General features: G+C 63.1%; 3 pseudogenes; all 3 read right to left on the bottom strand.

Moving 5' to 3' along the window:
- Positions 1-4,360: 4,360 nt before the first annotated feature.
- Positions 4,361-4,540, bottom strand: LOC138940928 (U2 spliceosomal RNA; annotated as a pseudogene).
- A 6,308-nt stretch (positions 4,541-10,848) lies between these two features.
- On the bottom strand, positions 10,849-11,027 carry LOC138940908 (U2 spliceosomal RNA; annotated as a pseudogene).
- A 6,292-nt stretch (positions 11,028-17,319) lies between these two features.
- Positions 17,320-17,499, bottom strand: LOC138940927 (U2 spliceosomal RNA; annotated as a pseudogene).

Below are 17,499 nucleotides of genomic sequence, written 5' to 3'. Positions count from 1 at the left end.
ACTGTGGCCCCCCGCAGCAGAAAGTCCATACGCGGCAGGATGTTAGTTGCCACTACCTCCAGTTTCTGCCACGGAGCAAGGAGGGATCGGTCAACCGCGCGAAGATCCTCAAGGAGGCCCCCGATAGTCGCGAATGGCGTTTGGTCGACCGAGCAACCCGTCGGGATACCGAGATGGTGATACGGCTCACCGGACGCAAGGGGATGGACGGGCTCTCCCTGGATTTCGAAGGTCGTCGGTAGGACCCTGCTGCCTGCCCCTGCACCGATGTGCAGGGTGGCACATTTAGCAGGGTTGAACCGCAACCCCACCGACGATGCTCCGTCCTCTGCAGCAGCCAGAAGCCGCTGCATTCCCTCGGGCGTATCGGCAACGAGTGCAATGTCGTCCGCATACGCTAAAACGCTAAAGCGCGAGCCCAATAGATCGAACCCCGCATCGACATCGGTAATCGCACGTAATACCGAGTCGATAGCGAGGTCAAATACTATCGGGCTCAGCGGACAACCTTGCCGAACCCCCGAGCGAACAGGGATGGGGTCGGTGAACCCGTCGGCCGCGCGCACCCGCGTGGTGCATCCCTCATACATGGACTGCCATGTACGAACGATGCCCCCCGGCACCCCGGAGCGAACGAGAGCGCGGCGGATCACCGCGTGCGGGACCGAACCAAACGCGTTGGAAAGGTCCAGCCACGCGACGACCGCCTGCCGCCTAGTCCTCCGCGCATCAGTCAGGATCTCCTGCAGGACAAAGTTGTGCTCAAAGCACCCCTCGTCCCGCAGGAATCCCTTCTGTGCCGGACTAAGCTTATTATTATTGACCGCCCAGTCGGTCAGACGATCGGCAACGAGCGCCGCGAAAAGTTTGGGGGCAGTGTCCCCCAGCGCGAGAGGGCGCCAGTTCTCTAACATGTCCCGGTCGCCTTTCTTATACACCAATACGGTGTTGGAGGTCTTCCAAGACGCTGGGACTGCCTCGAGCCGATAACACGCGTTAAACAACGCGGTGAGGAGCCGCACTCCCGGATCCGCTCCACGGAGGTCACGGTAAGTGATACCGTCGGGACCCGGCGCAGAGTTAGTCATACGCCGGAGCCGACGGTCCACCTCTAACTCCGTGAAGGGATCCAGGAGCGCGGACTCCCCCTCATCGGCCAAGGGGTCAGCACGCTCCACCTCCGCGCCCAGGCCGTCCAGGTGTTCCCCGCCGCGGTACAGCCCTTCGAAGTACGCCTGAACCCGCTGTCTCGGTACTTGGCACGATTCAGCGGGCCCCTGCAGCACTTCTCGGACTGCCTTGCGACGGTTCGCCCTGTACAGAGCCTGTATGCGCGTAGCTTCGCGCACCCAGCCCCCGCGCCCTTCTCCCTGCTGCTGGGGACCGGCCGGTGCCGGTCCCCTCCTGGCGCCGTCTCTCGCCGGCACTCCCCCCTCACCCCGACGCGCCCGCGCCTCACGCGACCGATCCGGACGGTCGCGGGCGCCGGGTGCACCCCCGCCAACCGCTCTCGCTGCATCCTCCCCGAAGAAGGTGGCGACAGCAGCCGCCACCTCCTCCAGGTCCGCAATCGAGGCGACGGCCTCCACCCGCCCGACCAGCGCGTCACGGGCAGCCACACGTTGCCGCCTGTGCTGTCTTGCGACAGCCGCAGGGGTCGGTTGGCCACCGGACGGCAAGCCGGGCGGGGGGTTAGCACGCCGCGGGTTTCGGTGGTGCCCCCCGCCCCCGCTCCTAGAGACCGGCGGTGCCTCGCCGCTCGCTCCGGAGCCGCCGGCTACGGGAACGCCCCGCCGACGGCCCATCACCCCAGGGACACTTACTTGGGCACTCGGATGTCCCGCGATGCCTTCTTCAGCACGCTCTCCCGGTGCCCTCTCCACGCTGGTCCCCGGCTGTGGGATGCCCGCAGCAACCCCCCGAACAGAGCGGACCATTGTCCGCTGAAGAACGACCGCGCAAGGTCGTATGTTGTGCGTCGTTGTTATATTCGCCGGCGTTTGTGGCGGATGACCGGGCGTCCGCCTCAGCCCCACCGGCGTCGGATCGTCGCTCCCGCTGGAGTCGCCGCTCCACCTCCTCCTCGCTCTTCGCCCCACGTGCCTCCTCCACGGCCCACCCGAGTCCCCCTCGTCCTCCGATGGTGATGAGGGGGGCGCCGCTCCTGGTAGCCGCCGCTCCTCCTGCCCGGGTGTTGTGGGTGTTGAGGGAAGGCGCATCCCGCCGACCACCTCCAACGGTGACCCCTCCAAGATGGTCGGGAGGGGGGAGGGTCGTGATGGTGTGACCCTCCCCGCGGTGTACCCCGTGGCCATCACGGGGGACCCGCATGTCGATGTGGTCACCGTCTGGGTGGTCAGCGTGGCGGATCCCGACGCTGCAGGCAAAGCTGGAGGTGTAATGACCCCCGCGCACACGCCGCAGATGGAAGGCGGCGTGGTGGGGGTCATTCGGGGGGGCGGGGTCCCACGTTGCGGGGTGGGCGTCCTCGCTCCACCCCTCGCCCCCCCGGATGCCTGCAGCGTCAGCGCGGCACTGAGATTGCGTACCGCGGTGCCGGCTGGGGATGTCATCACCGGCTGGGCCCCCCTGGTGTTCCTCCCTGAAGAAGGGGGCCCCCGCGGTACGCCCCTGGCCGATGGTCGGGCCAGGGGGCCCGTCCGTGGCGCGCACTTCTCGACCGGCACGCTGGACGCCCGAGATCTACTCCGTGTAGTTGGACCCCCACAGGATGTCGTCGGGGGGGTCCTCTCGGGCGTCCTCCTCCAAGCGCCCCCCATGCCGCCGAAGGATGGTGAATCGGCGGCAGGGGACCTCCTGGGGGGCGCGCGTGCCGGTCTGGATGCGCCGCTCTTCACGAGAGGCGCGCTCGTGGAACGCCGCAAATTCCTGTTAAATGAGGGCCCCGCCTGGCTGGTGGTGGACGGCGGGGCCCCTGCGGCACTCCCTGTAGATGATTTGCCCCCGCTGGATGGTCTGCGGGGGCTTTTGCGCGCCTCTCTTGCCGCTTGTCCGGACGGGCATCTCCTATTGGCCGCGCCATCTTGCCCTGTGGATCCGCCATAAGACTGTGGATGCGCCTTACCTGTAGTTGCGGCGGCCGACGTCCTCCTCGTGGCGGCGCCCGAAATGGCGGCTGTCATGGCGGCCGATGATCCCAAGATGGCCGCCCCGCGTGTTGTTGTTGTGGCCAGCGACGGAGATGTTCTTCTTGTCGCTGGCCCCGCTGCAGTGACAGCCGCGTATGAGGGGGACTCTCCTGCTGCTCCCGGTGTTGTGCGAGCTCCTGGGGATGATGTGGATGTTGCAGGTGGTGATGTTCGTGACGTCGTGGCCGTGGAGCGTGACGTGGGTGGCCGCGAGGAAGTGCGGCTTCGCGACGATGGTCCAGCCGACGCCGATGCAGATGGGGCCGATGCAGAGGCCCGGGTCCGCACACCTGAAACACCACCAATATTATTAAGAGTTCTTTGTGCTCCGCGTACTGTGCGACACGCAGCTTCCGTCCGGGGGACGTGCTCCTTCTCAAAATGTTCTTTGACGCGTCTGTATGGGACCGCGCCTGTCCCCCTAAAATTACAAATTGAGCACACGTATGCTATAGTGTCCCCCGGGTGGAATTTACGGATATGTCTTGATAAGTGCTGCGTGTCGCAGAAGTCGCCCCTCGACCTGACATTTCTGTCCGTACTCCCCCAGCATCGCGGACAACACACCCGCTCCGCCAGGGGGTACGACAGGACGACTTCGAGCGGGCTCTGCGCCATAATAATAATGAATAAATAAATAAATAAACAAATAATAAAATAAAGACGCGCGGCAAGCACGGAACCCCGCGCGCGGAACGCGGAGGCGGCACGTGGCGGGATAACCTATGCAGGCACCCCGCGGCGGCGGATCGCGATGCGGCGCCCCGCCGCTACAACAACAGGTGCAACGATGCACCGCCGCACCGCGATGCACCACACGCACGCACCACACCCGCGCACCGCACACTCACCGCACTGCCGCACGTCACTCTCAGCGCAGAGCCCCAGGTCGAGGGAGCCCTAACCAACAAACTCGCGGAGCACACGCGTCGCGGCACTTCACTTTTCGCGCGGAAGACACAAAATCACAAGTCGCTTCCCGGTGAACGAAAAATCGCGGACACACACTCGCGGATTAAAATATACAATAAATAATACTCTTCTCTGAGCTAAGTCTAGTAAGGCTAGAAGCCCACGCGCGAGAGAGAGGTTAGGTGCACGTGGGCACCCCGAGGATCCAGTCTACCGCGCCGATTTCCGGAAACCTGGTGCAAGCAGGTTATCCGCCACGGGGTTGATACCTAATAACCTGATGGGGTTGTGCTTTACCAGATTATTAGGCCGTTCCTGACGGTACTGCAATGCCAGGCCGACCCGCGGCAGAGTCGGAGCAAGCTCCGGTCACCCGCCAGGTTCCAAAAATCAGTTTAATATTCTGAATCCCCTATGGGGATTGTATCAGATATTAAGCTGATAAGAACAGATAAATTGCCGTTTATTTCACAATTAATGTTCCCCGGGAGGACAGCACCCTCCCGGGGTGCGAATACAATTAAAAGCGGCAATTAGCCGCGCGCAAAAATAATTAAAACTATGGGCGGGAGACATTGGCCCCTCCCGCCAGTGGGCACTACAACTAACGCACTGGGGGAGCGCTAGTCTCCCCCAGGTCGAAGAAAATAAAAGTGGTGATAATAAATTGCCCCGGCTGACAGACCGGGGCAATGTACATCAAGATCACAGCTGTTCGCCCCCGGGCCAATCACAGATAAAAAGGTCAGAGATAAAAGGACCCGGGGGCGCGCACGCGGCAAGAAATAAATAAAATTAAATATGTAAAAACGCGGCACACACATACTCGACTAAAATACAATAATAGGTACGCGGCATTCACACTCGGAACAGACAGGCCCACACAACATGCAATAAAATATAAAAGCAAAACAGGGTAAAATAATATGGAGCAGGGCAAGACCCTGCTCCCTCGCCGCTGCGAGTAAATAAATAAAAACAAGTGGGCAAGACGACGCACTTAATAAGTTACGCGACACACACACTCGAGACGCAGAATAAATAGATAAGACGGGGACGTTGGAAGTGCCGCACCTACGCATTGGTGGGCCAACGCCGGCGAATCGCGCGGGGGGGTGTCGCGAGCACCCCCTCAGCCGAGGGGCGGGAGGGAGCGGCGTACTGGCGCACGCCAGACACGTGCTCCACGTAAATGTCCCTAGACCAGCGAATGGTATCCGAGACCATGAGGCGGCGCATCATCGAGGCGTAGGCGTTGCCAATCCTAAGCACTCTCAACACCGCCTCATTCCTCGGATCCCACGAGCCAAGGGCACCGACGACGAAGGCCGTCACTACGACGCGATATCCCCGCCGCTGGAGCTCCTCAGCCAAGGGCGAGTATTTGGCGACTTTCCTCGCCCTAGCCTCATCGAAAGACACCCAGCGGTTTTCGAAGGGGATCGTCACGTCGCAGATGACGACACACTTGGAGCGCTCGTGCCAGACCACAAGATCGGGCCGTAGCTCCCCAAGTTCGCCCTCCATGCCCTCAACCCGCCGGTTTACCCGCTTCTCCCCAGGCATACGGCAAGCCTTCCAGAGGCGGTGCAAGACGGTGTCATGTCTCAGCTGGATGGCGGCGGAATGCACCCCGCAGTGCCCTAAGACATGGGGAAGGGTCTCGGCTGCTGCCCCGCAACGCCGACACCTTCTGTCCGCCTCCCCCCAACGGCGTGCACCGTTGAGAGGGAGGACGTCCAACCTGGCGCGGTGGATGAAACGCCAGTCGGCGAAGCGAGTGAAGCTGCCGCCGCGGACATAGTGATTGCTCACACCCGCCCGCGACGACACCTCGAACACCTTCCCCTGATCGGGTTTACGCAACAGCGTACCCGCGTAAAAAGCCGCCACCGCTGAGCGCAGACGAGTGACCACCTGGTTACGGGCTCCAGGTGGCACCTTTACCGCGTCACCTCCGGGACGTCGGCACCCGACAATGAGACTCTCGGTCGCCTCACACCATTCCCACCGAAGGGACAACCTCTCGGACTGCCTCCGCGTAGCATTCCGAGCCGTCGACCACAGGGAGCGCTCCCCTCCCTCGCGTAACCTCCCCTCCTGCGAACCGGAGAGGAAGGCCGCGATGTCCTCGTTGGTCGGAGGACCGCCAATCCGCCTGGCCACAACTCCCCGCAGAGACGCCCACGCGAGCGTCCTGACCGTCGCGTCGCCAGCCGTAAGCATACGGAAGACGTGCGCGACGGACAGGACGTCCGCGAGGTCAGCTAGCGGAAGTAGCCCACAACCCCCACGTTTCGGGGGGAGGTAGACCACTTCCGCGCTGGCTCTCTGCGGGAGGTTAAGCCAGGCCTTGGCTTTGCGGCGGATCTCTAAGTCCGCCGCCTTCAGGGGACGCTTCTCCACTGTGGCCCCCCGCAGCAGAAAGTCCACACGCGGCAGGATGTTGGTTGCCACTACCTCCAATTTCTGCCACGGGGCAAGGAGGGATCGGTCAACCGCGCGAAGATCCTCAAGGAGGCCCCCGATAGTCGCAAATGGCGTTTGGTCGACCGAGCAACCCGTCGGGATACCGAGATGGTGATACGGCTCACCGGACGCAAGGGGATGAACGGGCTCTCCCTGGATTTCGAAGGTCGTCGGTAGGACCCTGCTGCCTGCTCCTGCACCGATGTGCAGGGTGGCACATTTAGCAGGGTTGAACCGCAACCCCACCGACGATGCTCCGTCCTCTGCAGCAGCCAAAAGCCGCTGCATTCCCTCGGGCGTATCGGCAACGAGTGCAATGTCGTCCGCATACGCTAAAACGCTAAAGCGCGAGCCCAATAGATCGAACCCCGCATCGACATCGGTAATTGCACGCAGTACCGAGTCGATAGCGAGGTCAAATACTATGGGGCTCAGCGGACAACCTTGCCGAACCCCCGAACGAACAGGGATGGGGTCGGTGAACCCGTCGGCCGCGCGCACCCGCGTGGTGCATCCCTCATACATGGACTGCCATGTACGAACGATGCCCCCCGGCACCCCGGAGCGAACGAGAGCGCGGCGGATCACCGCGTGCGGGACCGAACCAAACGCGTTGGAAAGGTCCAGCCACGCGACGACCGCCTGCCGCCTAGTCCTCCGCGCATCAGTCAGGATCTCCTGCAGGATAAAGTTGTGCTCAAAGCACCCCTCGTCCCGCAGGAATCCCTTCTGTGCCGGACTAAGCTTGTTGTTGGTGACCGCCCAGTCGGTCAGACGATCGGCAACGAGCGCCGCGAAAAGTTTGGGGGCAGTGTCCCCCAGTGCGAGAGGGCGCCAGTTCTCCAACATATCCCGATCGCCTTTTTTGTACACCAATACGGTGTTGGAGGTCTTCCAAGACGCTGGGACTGCCTCGAGCCGATAACACGCGTTAAACAACGCGGTGAGGAGCCGCACTCCCGGATCCGCTCCACGGAGGTCACGGTAAGTGATACCGTCGGGACCCGGCGCAGAGTTAGTCATACGCCGGAGCCGACGGTCCACCTCCAACTCCGTGAAGGGATCCAGGAGCGCGGACTCCCCCTCATCGGCCAAGGGGTCAGCACGCTCCACCTCCGCGCCCAGGCCGTCCAGGTGTTCCCCGCCGCGGTACAGCCCTTCGAAGTATGCCTGAACCCGCTGTCTCGGCACTTGGCACGATTCAGCGGGCCCCTGCAGCACTTCTCGGACTGCCTTGCGACGGTTCGCCCTGTACAGTGCCTGAATGCGCGTAGCTTCGCGCACCCAGCCCCCGCGCCCTTCTCCCTGCTGCTGGGGACCGGCCGGTGCCGGCCCCCTCCTGACGCCGTCTCGCGCCGGCACCCCCCCCTCACCCCGACGCGCCCGCGCCTCACGCGACCGATCCGGACGGTCGCGGGCGCCGGGTGCACCCCCGCCAACCGCTCTCACTGCATCCTCCCCGAAGAAGGTGGCGACAGCAGCCGCCACCTCCTCCAGGTCCGCAATCGAGGCGACGGCCTCCACCCGCCCGACCAGCGCGTCACGAGCAGCCACACGTTGCCGCCTGTGCTGTCTTGCGACAGCCGCAGGGGCCGGTTGGCCACCGGACGGCAAGCCGGGCGGGGGGTTAGCACGTCGCGGGTTTCGGTGGTGCCCCCCGCCCCCGCTCCTAGAGACCGGCGGTGCCTCACCGCCCGCTCCGGAGCCGCCGGCTACGGGAACGCCCCGCCGACGGCCCATCACCCCAGGGACGCTTACTTGGGCACTCGGATGTCCCGCGATGCTGTCTTCAGCACGCTCTCCCGGTGCCCTCTCCACGCTTGTCCCCGGCTGTGGGATGCCCGCAGCAACCCCTCGAACAGTGCGGACCATTGTCCGCTGGAGCACGACCGAGCAAGGTCGCGTGTTATGCGACGTTGTTGTATTCGCCGGCGTTTGTGGCGGATGACCGGGCGTCCGCCTCAGCCCCACCGGCGTCGGATCGTCGCTCCCGCTGGAGTCGCCGCTCCACCTCCTCCTCGCTCTTCTTCCCACGCACCTCCTCCACGGCCCACCTGAGTCCCCCTCGTCCTCCGATGGCGATGAGGGGGGCGCCGCTCCCTGTTGCCGCCGCTCCTCCTGCCCGGGTGTTGTGGGGGTTGAAGGAAGGCGCATCCCGCCGACCACCTCCAACGGTGACCCTTCCAGGATGGTAGGGAGGGGGGAGGGTCGTGATGGAGTGACCCTCCCCGCGGTGTACCCCGTGGCCATCACGGGGGACCCGCATGTCGATGTGGTCACCGTCTGGGTGGTCAGCGTGGCGGATCCGGACGCCGCAGGCACAAATGGTGGTGTAATGACCCCCGCGCACACGCCGCAGATGGAAGGCGGCGTGGTGGGGGTCATTCGGGGGGGCGGGGTCCCTCGTTGCGGGGTGGGCGTCCTCGCCGCACCCCTCGCCCCCCCGGATGCCTGCAGCGTCAGCGCGGCACTGAGATTCCGTACCGCGGTGCCGGCTGGGGATGTCATCGCCGGCTGGGCCCCTCTGGTGCTCCTCCCTGAAGAAGGGGGCCCCCGCGGTACTCCCCTGGCCGATGGTCGGGCCAGGGGGCCCGTCCGTGGCGCGCACTTCTCGGCCGGCACGCTGGACGCCCGAGATCTACTCCTTGTGGTTGGACCCCCACAGGATGTCGTCGGGGGGGTCCTCTCGGGCGTCCTCCTCCATGCGCCCCCCATGCCGCCGAAGGATGGAGATTCGGCGGCAGGGGACCTCCTGGGGGGCGCGCGTGCCGGTCTGGATGCGCCGCTCTTCACGAGAGGCGCGCTCGTGGAACGCCGCAAATTCCTATTAAATTGGGGCCCCGCCTGGCTGGTGGATGATGGCGGGGCCCCTGCGGCACTCCCTGCAGTTGATTTGCCCCCGCTGGATGGTCTGCGGGGGCTTTTGCGCGCCTCTCTTGCCGCTTGTCCGGACGGGCATCTCCTATTGGCCGCGCCATCTTGCCCTGTGGATCCGCCATAAGACTGTGGATGCGCCTTACCTTTAGTTGCGGCGGCCGACGTCCTCCTAGTGGCGGCACCCAATATGGCGGCTGTCATGGCGGCCTGAGATGTCAAGATGGCCGCCCCACGTGTTGTTGTGGCCAGCGACGGAGATGTTCGGCGTGTCGCTGGCCCCGCTGCGGTGACAGCCGCATATGAGGGGGACTCTCCGGATGTTCCTGCTGGTCGGGATGTTCCTGCCGATGGTGTAGTTGTTGCAGGTGCTGTGCTGGTGGACGTCGTGGCCGCGGAGCGTGACGTGGGTGGCCGCGAGGAAGTGAGGCTTCGCGACGATGGTCCAGCCGACGCCGACGCAGATGGGGCCGATGCAGAGGCCCGGGTCCGCACACCTGAAACTCCACCAACATTTGTTATTGTTCTTTGTGCTCCGCGTACTGTGCGACACGCAGCTTCCGTCCGGGGGACGTGCTCCTTCTCAAAATGTTCTTTAACGCGTCGGTAGGGGACCGCGCCTGTCCCCCTATAGTCGCATATGGAGCACACATACGCTATTGTGTCCCCCGGATGAAATTTACGAATGTGACGCGATAAATGCTGCGTGTCGCAGAAGTCGCCCCTCGACCTGACATTTCGGTCTGTACTCCCCCAGCATCGCGGACAACACACCCGCTCCGCCAGGGGGTACGTCAAAACAACTTCGCGCGGGCTCTGCGCCATAACAATAACTTAATAATAAATAAATATAACAATTAATAAAATTACGACGCGCGGCAAGCACGGAACCCCGCGCGCGGAACGCGGAGGCGGCACGTGGCGGGATAACCTACACACGTGTGTATGCAGGCACCCCGCGGCGGCGGATCGCGATGCGGCGCCCCGCCGTCACAACAACAGGTGCAACGATGCACCGCCGCACCGCGATGCACCACACGCACGCACCACACCCGCGCACCGCACACTCACCGCACTGCCGCACGTCACTCTCGGCGCAGAGCCCCAGGTCGAGGGAGCCCTAACCAAAAACTCGCGGAGCACACGCGTCGCGGCACTTCACTTTTTCGCACGCGAACACGAGAACACAAGTCGCTTCCCGGTGAACGGAAAATCGCGGACACTCACTCGCGGATTTAAAATAAACAATAAATAAAACTGCTTCTCTGAGCTAAGTCGTAATACTTTAAAAATATGACTAGAAGCCCACGCGCGAGAGAGAGGTTAGGTGCACGTGGGCACCCCAGGGATCCAGCGTACCGCGCTGATCTTCGGAAACCTGGTGCAAGCAGGTTATCCGCCACGGGGTTGATACCTAATAACCTGATGGGGTTGTGCTTTACCAGATTATTAGGCCGTTCCTGACGGTACTGCAATGCCAGGCCGACCCGCGGCAGAGTCGGAGCAAGCTCCGGTCACCCGCCAGGTTCCAAAAATCAGTTTAATATTCTGAATCCCCTATGGGGATTGTATCAGATATTAAGCTGATAAGAACAGATACATTGCCGTTTATTTTGAATTAATGTTCCCCGGGGGGACAGCACCCCCCCGGGGTGCGAATACAATAAAAAGCGGCAATTAGCCGCGCGCTATATAATTAAAACTATGGGCGGGAGACAATGGCCCCTCCCGCCAGTGGGCACTACAACTAACGCTCTGGGGGAGCACTAGCCTCCCCCAGGTCGAAGAAATAAAAATGTGATAATAGATTGCCCCGGCTGACTGACCGGGGCAATGTACATCAATATCACAGCATTTCGCCCCCGGGCCAATCACAGATAAGCGGTCAGAGATAAAAGGACCCGGGGGCGCGCACGCGGCAAAAGTATAATTAAAATTAATAATGTAAAACGCGGCACACACATACTCGACTAAAAAATAATATTAGGTACGCGGCATTCACACTCGAGACAGACAGGCCCACACAACATGCAATAAAATAAATAAACATAACAGGGTAAATGATAAAAATAGAGCAGGGTAGAGACCCTGCCCCCTCGCCGCCGCGAGCAAATAAATAAATAAAAGTGGGCAAGACAACGCACTTAATAAATTACGCGACATGTACACCCGGAACGCAAAATACAATAAATAAATAATAGACGAGGACGCTGGAAGTGCCGCACCTACGCATTGGTGGGCCAACGCCGGCGAATCGCGCGGGGGGGTGTCGCGAGCACCCCCTCAGCCGAGGGGCGGGAGGGAGCGGCGTACTGGCGCACGCCAGACACGTGCTCCACGTAAATGTCCCTAGACCAGCGAATGGTATCCGAGACCATGAGGCGGCGCATCATCGAGGCGTAGGCGTTGCCAATCCTCAGCACCCTCAGTACCGCCTCATTCCTCGGGTCCCAAGAGCCAAGGGCACCGACGACGAAGGCCGTCACTACGACGCGATATCCCCGCCGCTGGAGCTCCTCAGCCAAGGGCGAGTACTTGGCAACTTTCCTCGCCCTAGCCTCATCGAAGGACACCCAGCGGTTTTCGAAGGGGATCGTCACGTCGCAGATGACGACACACTTGGAGCGCTCGTGCCAGACCACAAGATCGGGCCGTAGCTCCCCAAGTTCGCCCTCCATGCCCTCAACCCGCCGGTTTACCCGCTTCTCCCCAGGCATACGGCAAGCCTTCCAGAGGCGGTGCAAGACGGTGTCATGTCTCAGCTGGATGGCAGCGGAATGCACCCCGCAGTGCCCTAAGACATGGGGAAGGGTCTCAGCTGCTGCCCCGCAACGCCGACACCTTCTGTCCGCCTCCCCCCAACGGCGTGCACCGTTGAGAGGGAGGACGTCCAATCTGGCGCGATGGATGAAGCGCCAGTCGGCGAAGCGAGTGAAGCTGCCGCCGCGGACATAGTGATTGCTCACACCCGCCCGCGACGACACCTCGAACACCTTCCCCTGATCGGGTTTACGCAACAGCGTACCCGCGTAGAATGCCGCCACCGCTGAGCGCAGACGAGTGACCACCTGGTTACGGGCTCCAGGTGGCACCTTTACCGCGTCGCCTCCGGGACGTCGGCACCCGACAATGAGCTCCTCGGTCGCCTCACACCATACCCACCGAAGGGACAACCTCTCGGACTGCCTCCGCGCAGCATTCCGAGCCGTCGACCACAGGGAGCGCTCCCCTCCCTCGCGTAACCTCCCCTCCTGCGAACCAGAAAGGAAGGCCGCGATGTCCTCGTTGGTCGGAGGACCGCCAATCCGTCTGGCCACAACTCCCCGCAGAGACGCCCACGCGAGCGCCCTGACCGTCGCGTCGCCAGCCGTAAGCATACGGAAGACGTGCGCGACGGACAGGACGTCCGCGAGGTCAGCTAGCGGAAGTAGCCCACAACCCCCTCGTTTCGGGGGGAGGTAGACCACTTCCGCGCTGGCTCTCTGCGGGAGGTTGAGCCAGGCCTTGGCCTTGCGGCGGATCTCCAAGTCCGCCGCCTTCAGGGGACGCTTCTCCACTGTGGCCCCCCGCAGCAGAAAGTCCATACGCGGCAGGATGTTGGTTGCCACTACCTCCAGCTTCTGCCACGGAGCAAGGAGGGATCGGTCAACCGCGCGAAGATCCTCAAGGAGGCCCCCGATAGTAGCGAATGGCGTTTGGTCGACCGAGCAACCCGTCGGGATACCGAGATGGTGATACGGCTCACCGGACGCAAGGGGATGGACGGGCTCTCCCTGGATTTCGAAGGTCGTCGGTAGGACCCTGCTGCCTGCTCCTGCACCGATGTGCAGGGTGGCACATTTAGCAGGGTTGAACCGCAACCCCACCGACGATGCTCCGTCCTCTGCAGCAGCCAGAAGCCGCTGCATTCCCTCGGGCGTATCGGCAACGAGTGCAATGTCGTCCGCATACGCTAAAACGCTAAAGCGCGAGCCCAATAGATCGAACCCCGCATCGACATCGGTAATCGCACGTAATACCGAGTCGATAGCGAGGTCAAATACTATCGGGCTCAGCGGACAACCTTGCCGAACCCCCGAGCGAACAGGGATGGGGTCGGTGAACCCGTCGGCCGCGCGCACCCGCGTGGTGCATCCCTCATACATGGACTGCCATGTACGAACGATGCCCCCCGGCACCCCGGAGCGAACGAGAGCGCGGCGGATCACCGCGTGCGGGACCGAACCAAACGCGTTGGAAAGGTCCAGCCACGCGACGACCGCCTGCCGCCTAGTCCTCCGCGCATCAGTCAGGATCTCCTGCAGGACAAAGTTGTGCTCAAAGCACCCCTCGTCCCGCAGGAATCCCTTCTGTGCCGGACTAAGCTTATTATTATTGACCGCCCAGTCGGTCAGACGATCGGCAACGAGCGCCGCGAAAAGTTTGGGGGCAGTGTCCCCCAGCGCGAGAGGGCGCCAGTTCTCTAACATGTCCCGGTCGCCTTTCTTATACACCAATACGGTGTTGGAGGTCTTCCAAGACGCTGGGACTGCCTCGAGCCGATAACACGCGTTAAACAACGCGGTGAGGAGCCGCACTCCCGGATCCGCTCCACGGAGGTCACGGTAAGTGATACCGTCGGGACCCGGCGCAGAGTTAGTCATACGCCGGAGCCGACGGTCCACCTCTAACTCCGTGAAGGGATCCAGGAGCGCGGACTCCCCCTCATCGGCCAAGGGGTCAGCACGCTCCACCTCCGCGCCCAGGCCGTCCAGGTGTTCCCCGCCGCGGTACAGCCCTTCGAAGTACGCCTGAACCCGCTGTCTCGGTACTTGGCACGATTCAGCGGGCCCCTGCAGCACTTCTCGGACTGCCTTGCGACGGTTCGCCCTGTACAGAGCCTGTATGCGCGTAGCTTCGCGCACCCAGCCCCCGCGCCCTTCTCCCTGCTGCTGGGGACCGGCCGGTGCCGGTCCCCTCCTGGCGCCGTCTCTCGCCGGCACTCCCCCCTCACCCCGACGCGCCCGCGCCTCACGCGACCGATCCGGACGGTCGCGGGCGCCGGGTGCACCCCCGCCAACCGCTCTCGCTGCATCCTCCCCGAAGAAGGTGGCGACAGCAGCCGCCACCTCCTCCAGGTCCGCAATCGAGGCGACGGCCTCCACCCGCCCGACCAGCGCGTCACGGGCAGCCACACGTTGCCGCCTGTGCTGTCTTGCGACAGCCGCAGGGGTCGGTTGGCCACCGGACGGCAAGCCGGGCGGGGGGTTAGCACGCCGCGGGTTTCGGTGGTGCCCCCCGCCCCCGCTCCTAGAGACCGGCGGTGCCTCGCCGCTCGCTCCGGAGCCGCCGGCTACGGGAACGCCCCGCCGACGGCCCATCACCCCAGGGACACTTACTTGGGCACTCGGATGTCCCGCGATGCCTTCTTCAGCACGCTCTCCCGGTGCCCTCTCCACGCTGGTCCCCGGCTGTGGGATGCCCGCAGCAACCCCCCGAACAGAGCGGACCATTGTCCGCTGAAGAACGACCGCGCAAGGTCGTATGTTGTGCGTCGTTGTTATATTCGCCGGCGTTTGTGGCGGATGACCGGGCGTCCGCCTCAGCCCCACCGGCGTCGGATCGTCGCTCCCGCTGGAGTCGCCGCTCCACCTCCTCCTCGCTCTTCGCCCCACGTGCCTCCTCCACGGCCCACCCGAGTCCCCCTCGTCCTCCGATGGTGATGAGGGGGGCGCCGCTCCTGGTAGCCGCCGCTCCTCCTGCCCGGGTGTTGTGGGTGTTGAGGGAAGGCGCATCCCGCCGACCACCTCCAACGGTGACCCCTCCAAGATGGTCGGGAGGGGGGAGGGTCGTGATGGTGTGACCCTCCCCGCGGTGTACCCCGTGGCCATCACGGGGGACCCGCATGTCGATGTGGTCACCGTCTGGGTGGTCAGCGTGGCGGATCCCGACGCTGCAGGCAAAGCTGGAGGTGTAATGACCCCCGCGCACACGCCGCAGATGGAAGGCGGCGTGGTGGGGGTCATTCGGGGGGGCGGGGTCCCACGTTGCGGGGTGGGCGTCCTCGCTCCACCCCTCGCCCCCCCGGATGCCTGCAGCGTCAGCGCGGCACTGAGATTGCGTACCGCGGTGCCGGCTGGGGATGTCATCACCGGCTGGGCCCCCCTGGTGTTCCTCCCTGAAGAAGGGGGCCCCCGCGGTACGCCCCTGGCCGATGGTCGGGCCAGGGGGCCCGTCCGTGGCGCGCACTTCTCGACCGGCACGCTGGACGCCCGAGATCTACTCCGTGTAGTTGGACCCCCACAGGATGTCGTCGGGGGGGTCCTCTCGGGCGTCCTCCTCCAAGCGCCCCCCATGCCGCCGAAGGATGGTGAATCGGCGGCAGGGGACCTCCTGGGGGGCGCGCGTGCCGGTCTGGATGCGCCGCTCTTCACGAGAGGCGCGCTCGTGGAACGCCGCAAATTCCTGTTAAATGAGGGCCCCGCCTGGCTGGTGGTGGACGGCGGGGCCCCTGCGGCACTCCCTGTAGATGATTTGCCCCCGCTGGATGGTCTGCGGGGGCTTTTGCGCGCCTCTCTTGCCGCTTGTCCGGACGGGCATCTCCTATTGGCCGCGCCATCTTGCCCTGTGGATCCGCCATAAGACTGTGGATGCGCCTTACCTGTAGTTGCGGCGGCCGACGTCCTCCTCGTGGCGGCGCCCGAAATGGCGGCTGTCATGGCGGCCGATGATCCCAAGATGGCCGCCCCGCGTGTTGTTGTTGTGGCCAGCGACGGAGATGTTCTTCTTGTCGCTGGCCCCGCTGCAGTGACAGCCGCGTATGAGGGGGACTCTCCTGCTGCTCCCGGTGTTGTGCGAGCTCCTGGGGATGATGTGGATGTTGCAGGTGGTGATGTTCGTGACGTCGTGGCCGTGGAGCGTGACGTGGGTGGCCGCGAGGAAGTGCGGCTTCGCGACGATGGTCCAGCCGACGCCGATGCAGATGGGGCCGATGCAGAGGCCCGGGTCCGCACACCTGAAACACCACCAATATTATTAAGAGTTCTTTGTGCTCCGCGTACTGTGCGACACGCAGCTTCCGTCCGGGGGACGTGCTCCTTCTCAAAATGTTCTTTGACGCGTCTGTATGGGACCGCGCCTGTCCCCCTAAAATTACAAATTGAGCACACGTATGCTATAGTGTCCCCCGGGTGGAATTTACGGATATGTCTTGATAAGTGCTGCGTGTCGCAGAAGTCGCCCCTCGACCTGACATTTCTGTCCGTACTCCCCCAGCATCGCGGACAACACACCCGCTCCGCCAGGGGGTACGACAGGACGACTTCGAGCGGGCTCTGCGCCATAATAATAATGAATAAATAAATAAATAAACAAATAATAAAATAAAGACGCGCGGCAAGCACGGAACCCCGCGCGCGGAACGCGGAGGCGGCACGTGGCGGGATAACCTATGCAGGCACCCCGCGGCGGCGGATCGCGATGCGGCGCCCCGCCGCTACAACAACAGGTGCAACGATGCACCGCCGCACCGCGATGCACCACACGCACGCACCACACCCGCGCACCGCACACTCACCGCACTGCCGCACGTCACTCTCAGCGCAGAGCCCCAGGTCGAGGGAGCCCTAACCAACAAACTCGCGGAGCACACGCGTCGCGGCACTTCACTTTTCGCGCGGAAGACACAAAATCACAAGTCGCTTCCCGGTGAACGAAAAATCGCGGACACACACTCGCGGATTAAAATATACAATAAATAATACTCTTCTCTGAGCTAAGTCTAGTAAGGCTAGAAGCCCACGCGCGAGAGAGAGGTTAGGTGCACGTGGGCACCCCGAGGATCCAGTCTACCGCGCCGATTTCCGGAAACCTGGTGCAAGCAGGTTATCCGCCACGGGGTTGATACCTAATAACCTGATGGGGTTGTGCTTTACCAGATTATTAGGCCGTTCCTGACGGTACTGCAATGCCAGGCCGACCCGCGGCAGAGTCGGAGCAAGCTCCGGTCACCCGCCAGGTTCCAAAAATCAGTTTAATATTCTGAATCCCCTATGGGGATTGTATCAGATATTAAGCTGATAAGAACAGATAAATTGCCGTTTATTTCACAATTAAT

This window comes from Polyergus mexicanus, unplaced genomic scaffold, assembly GCF_030449975.1.
Source record: "Polyergus mexicanus isolate NDT 795.1 unplaced genomic scaffold, iyPolMexi1.0 SCAF_17, whole genome shotgun sequence".
Lineage (NCBI taxonomy): Eukaryota > Metazoa > Arthropoda > Insecta > Hymenoptera > Formicidae > Polyergus > Polyergus mexicanus.
This window is presented reverse-complemented; position numbering and strand designations above follow the sequence as displayed.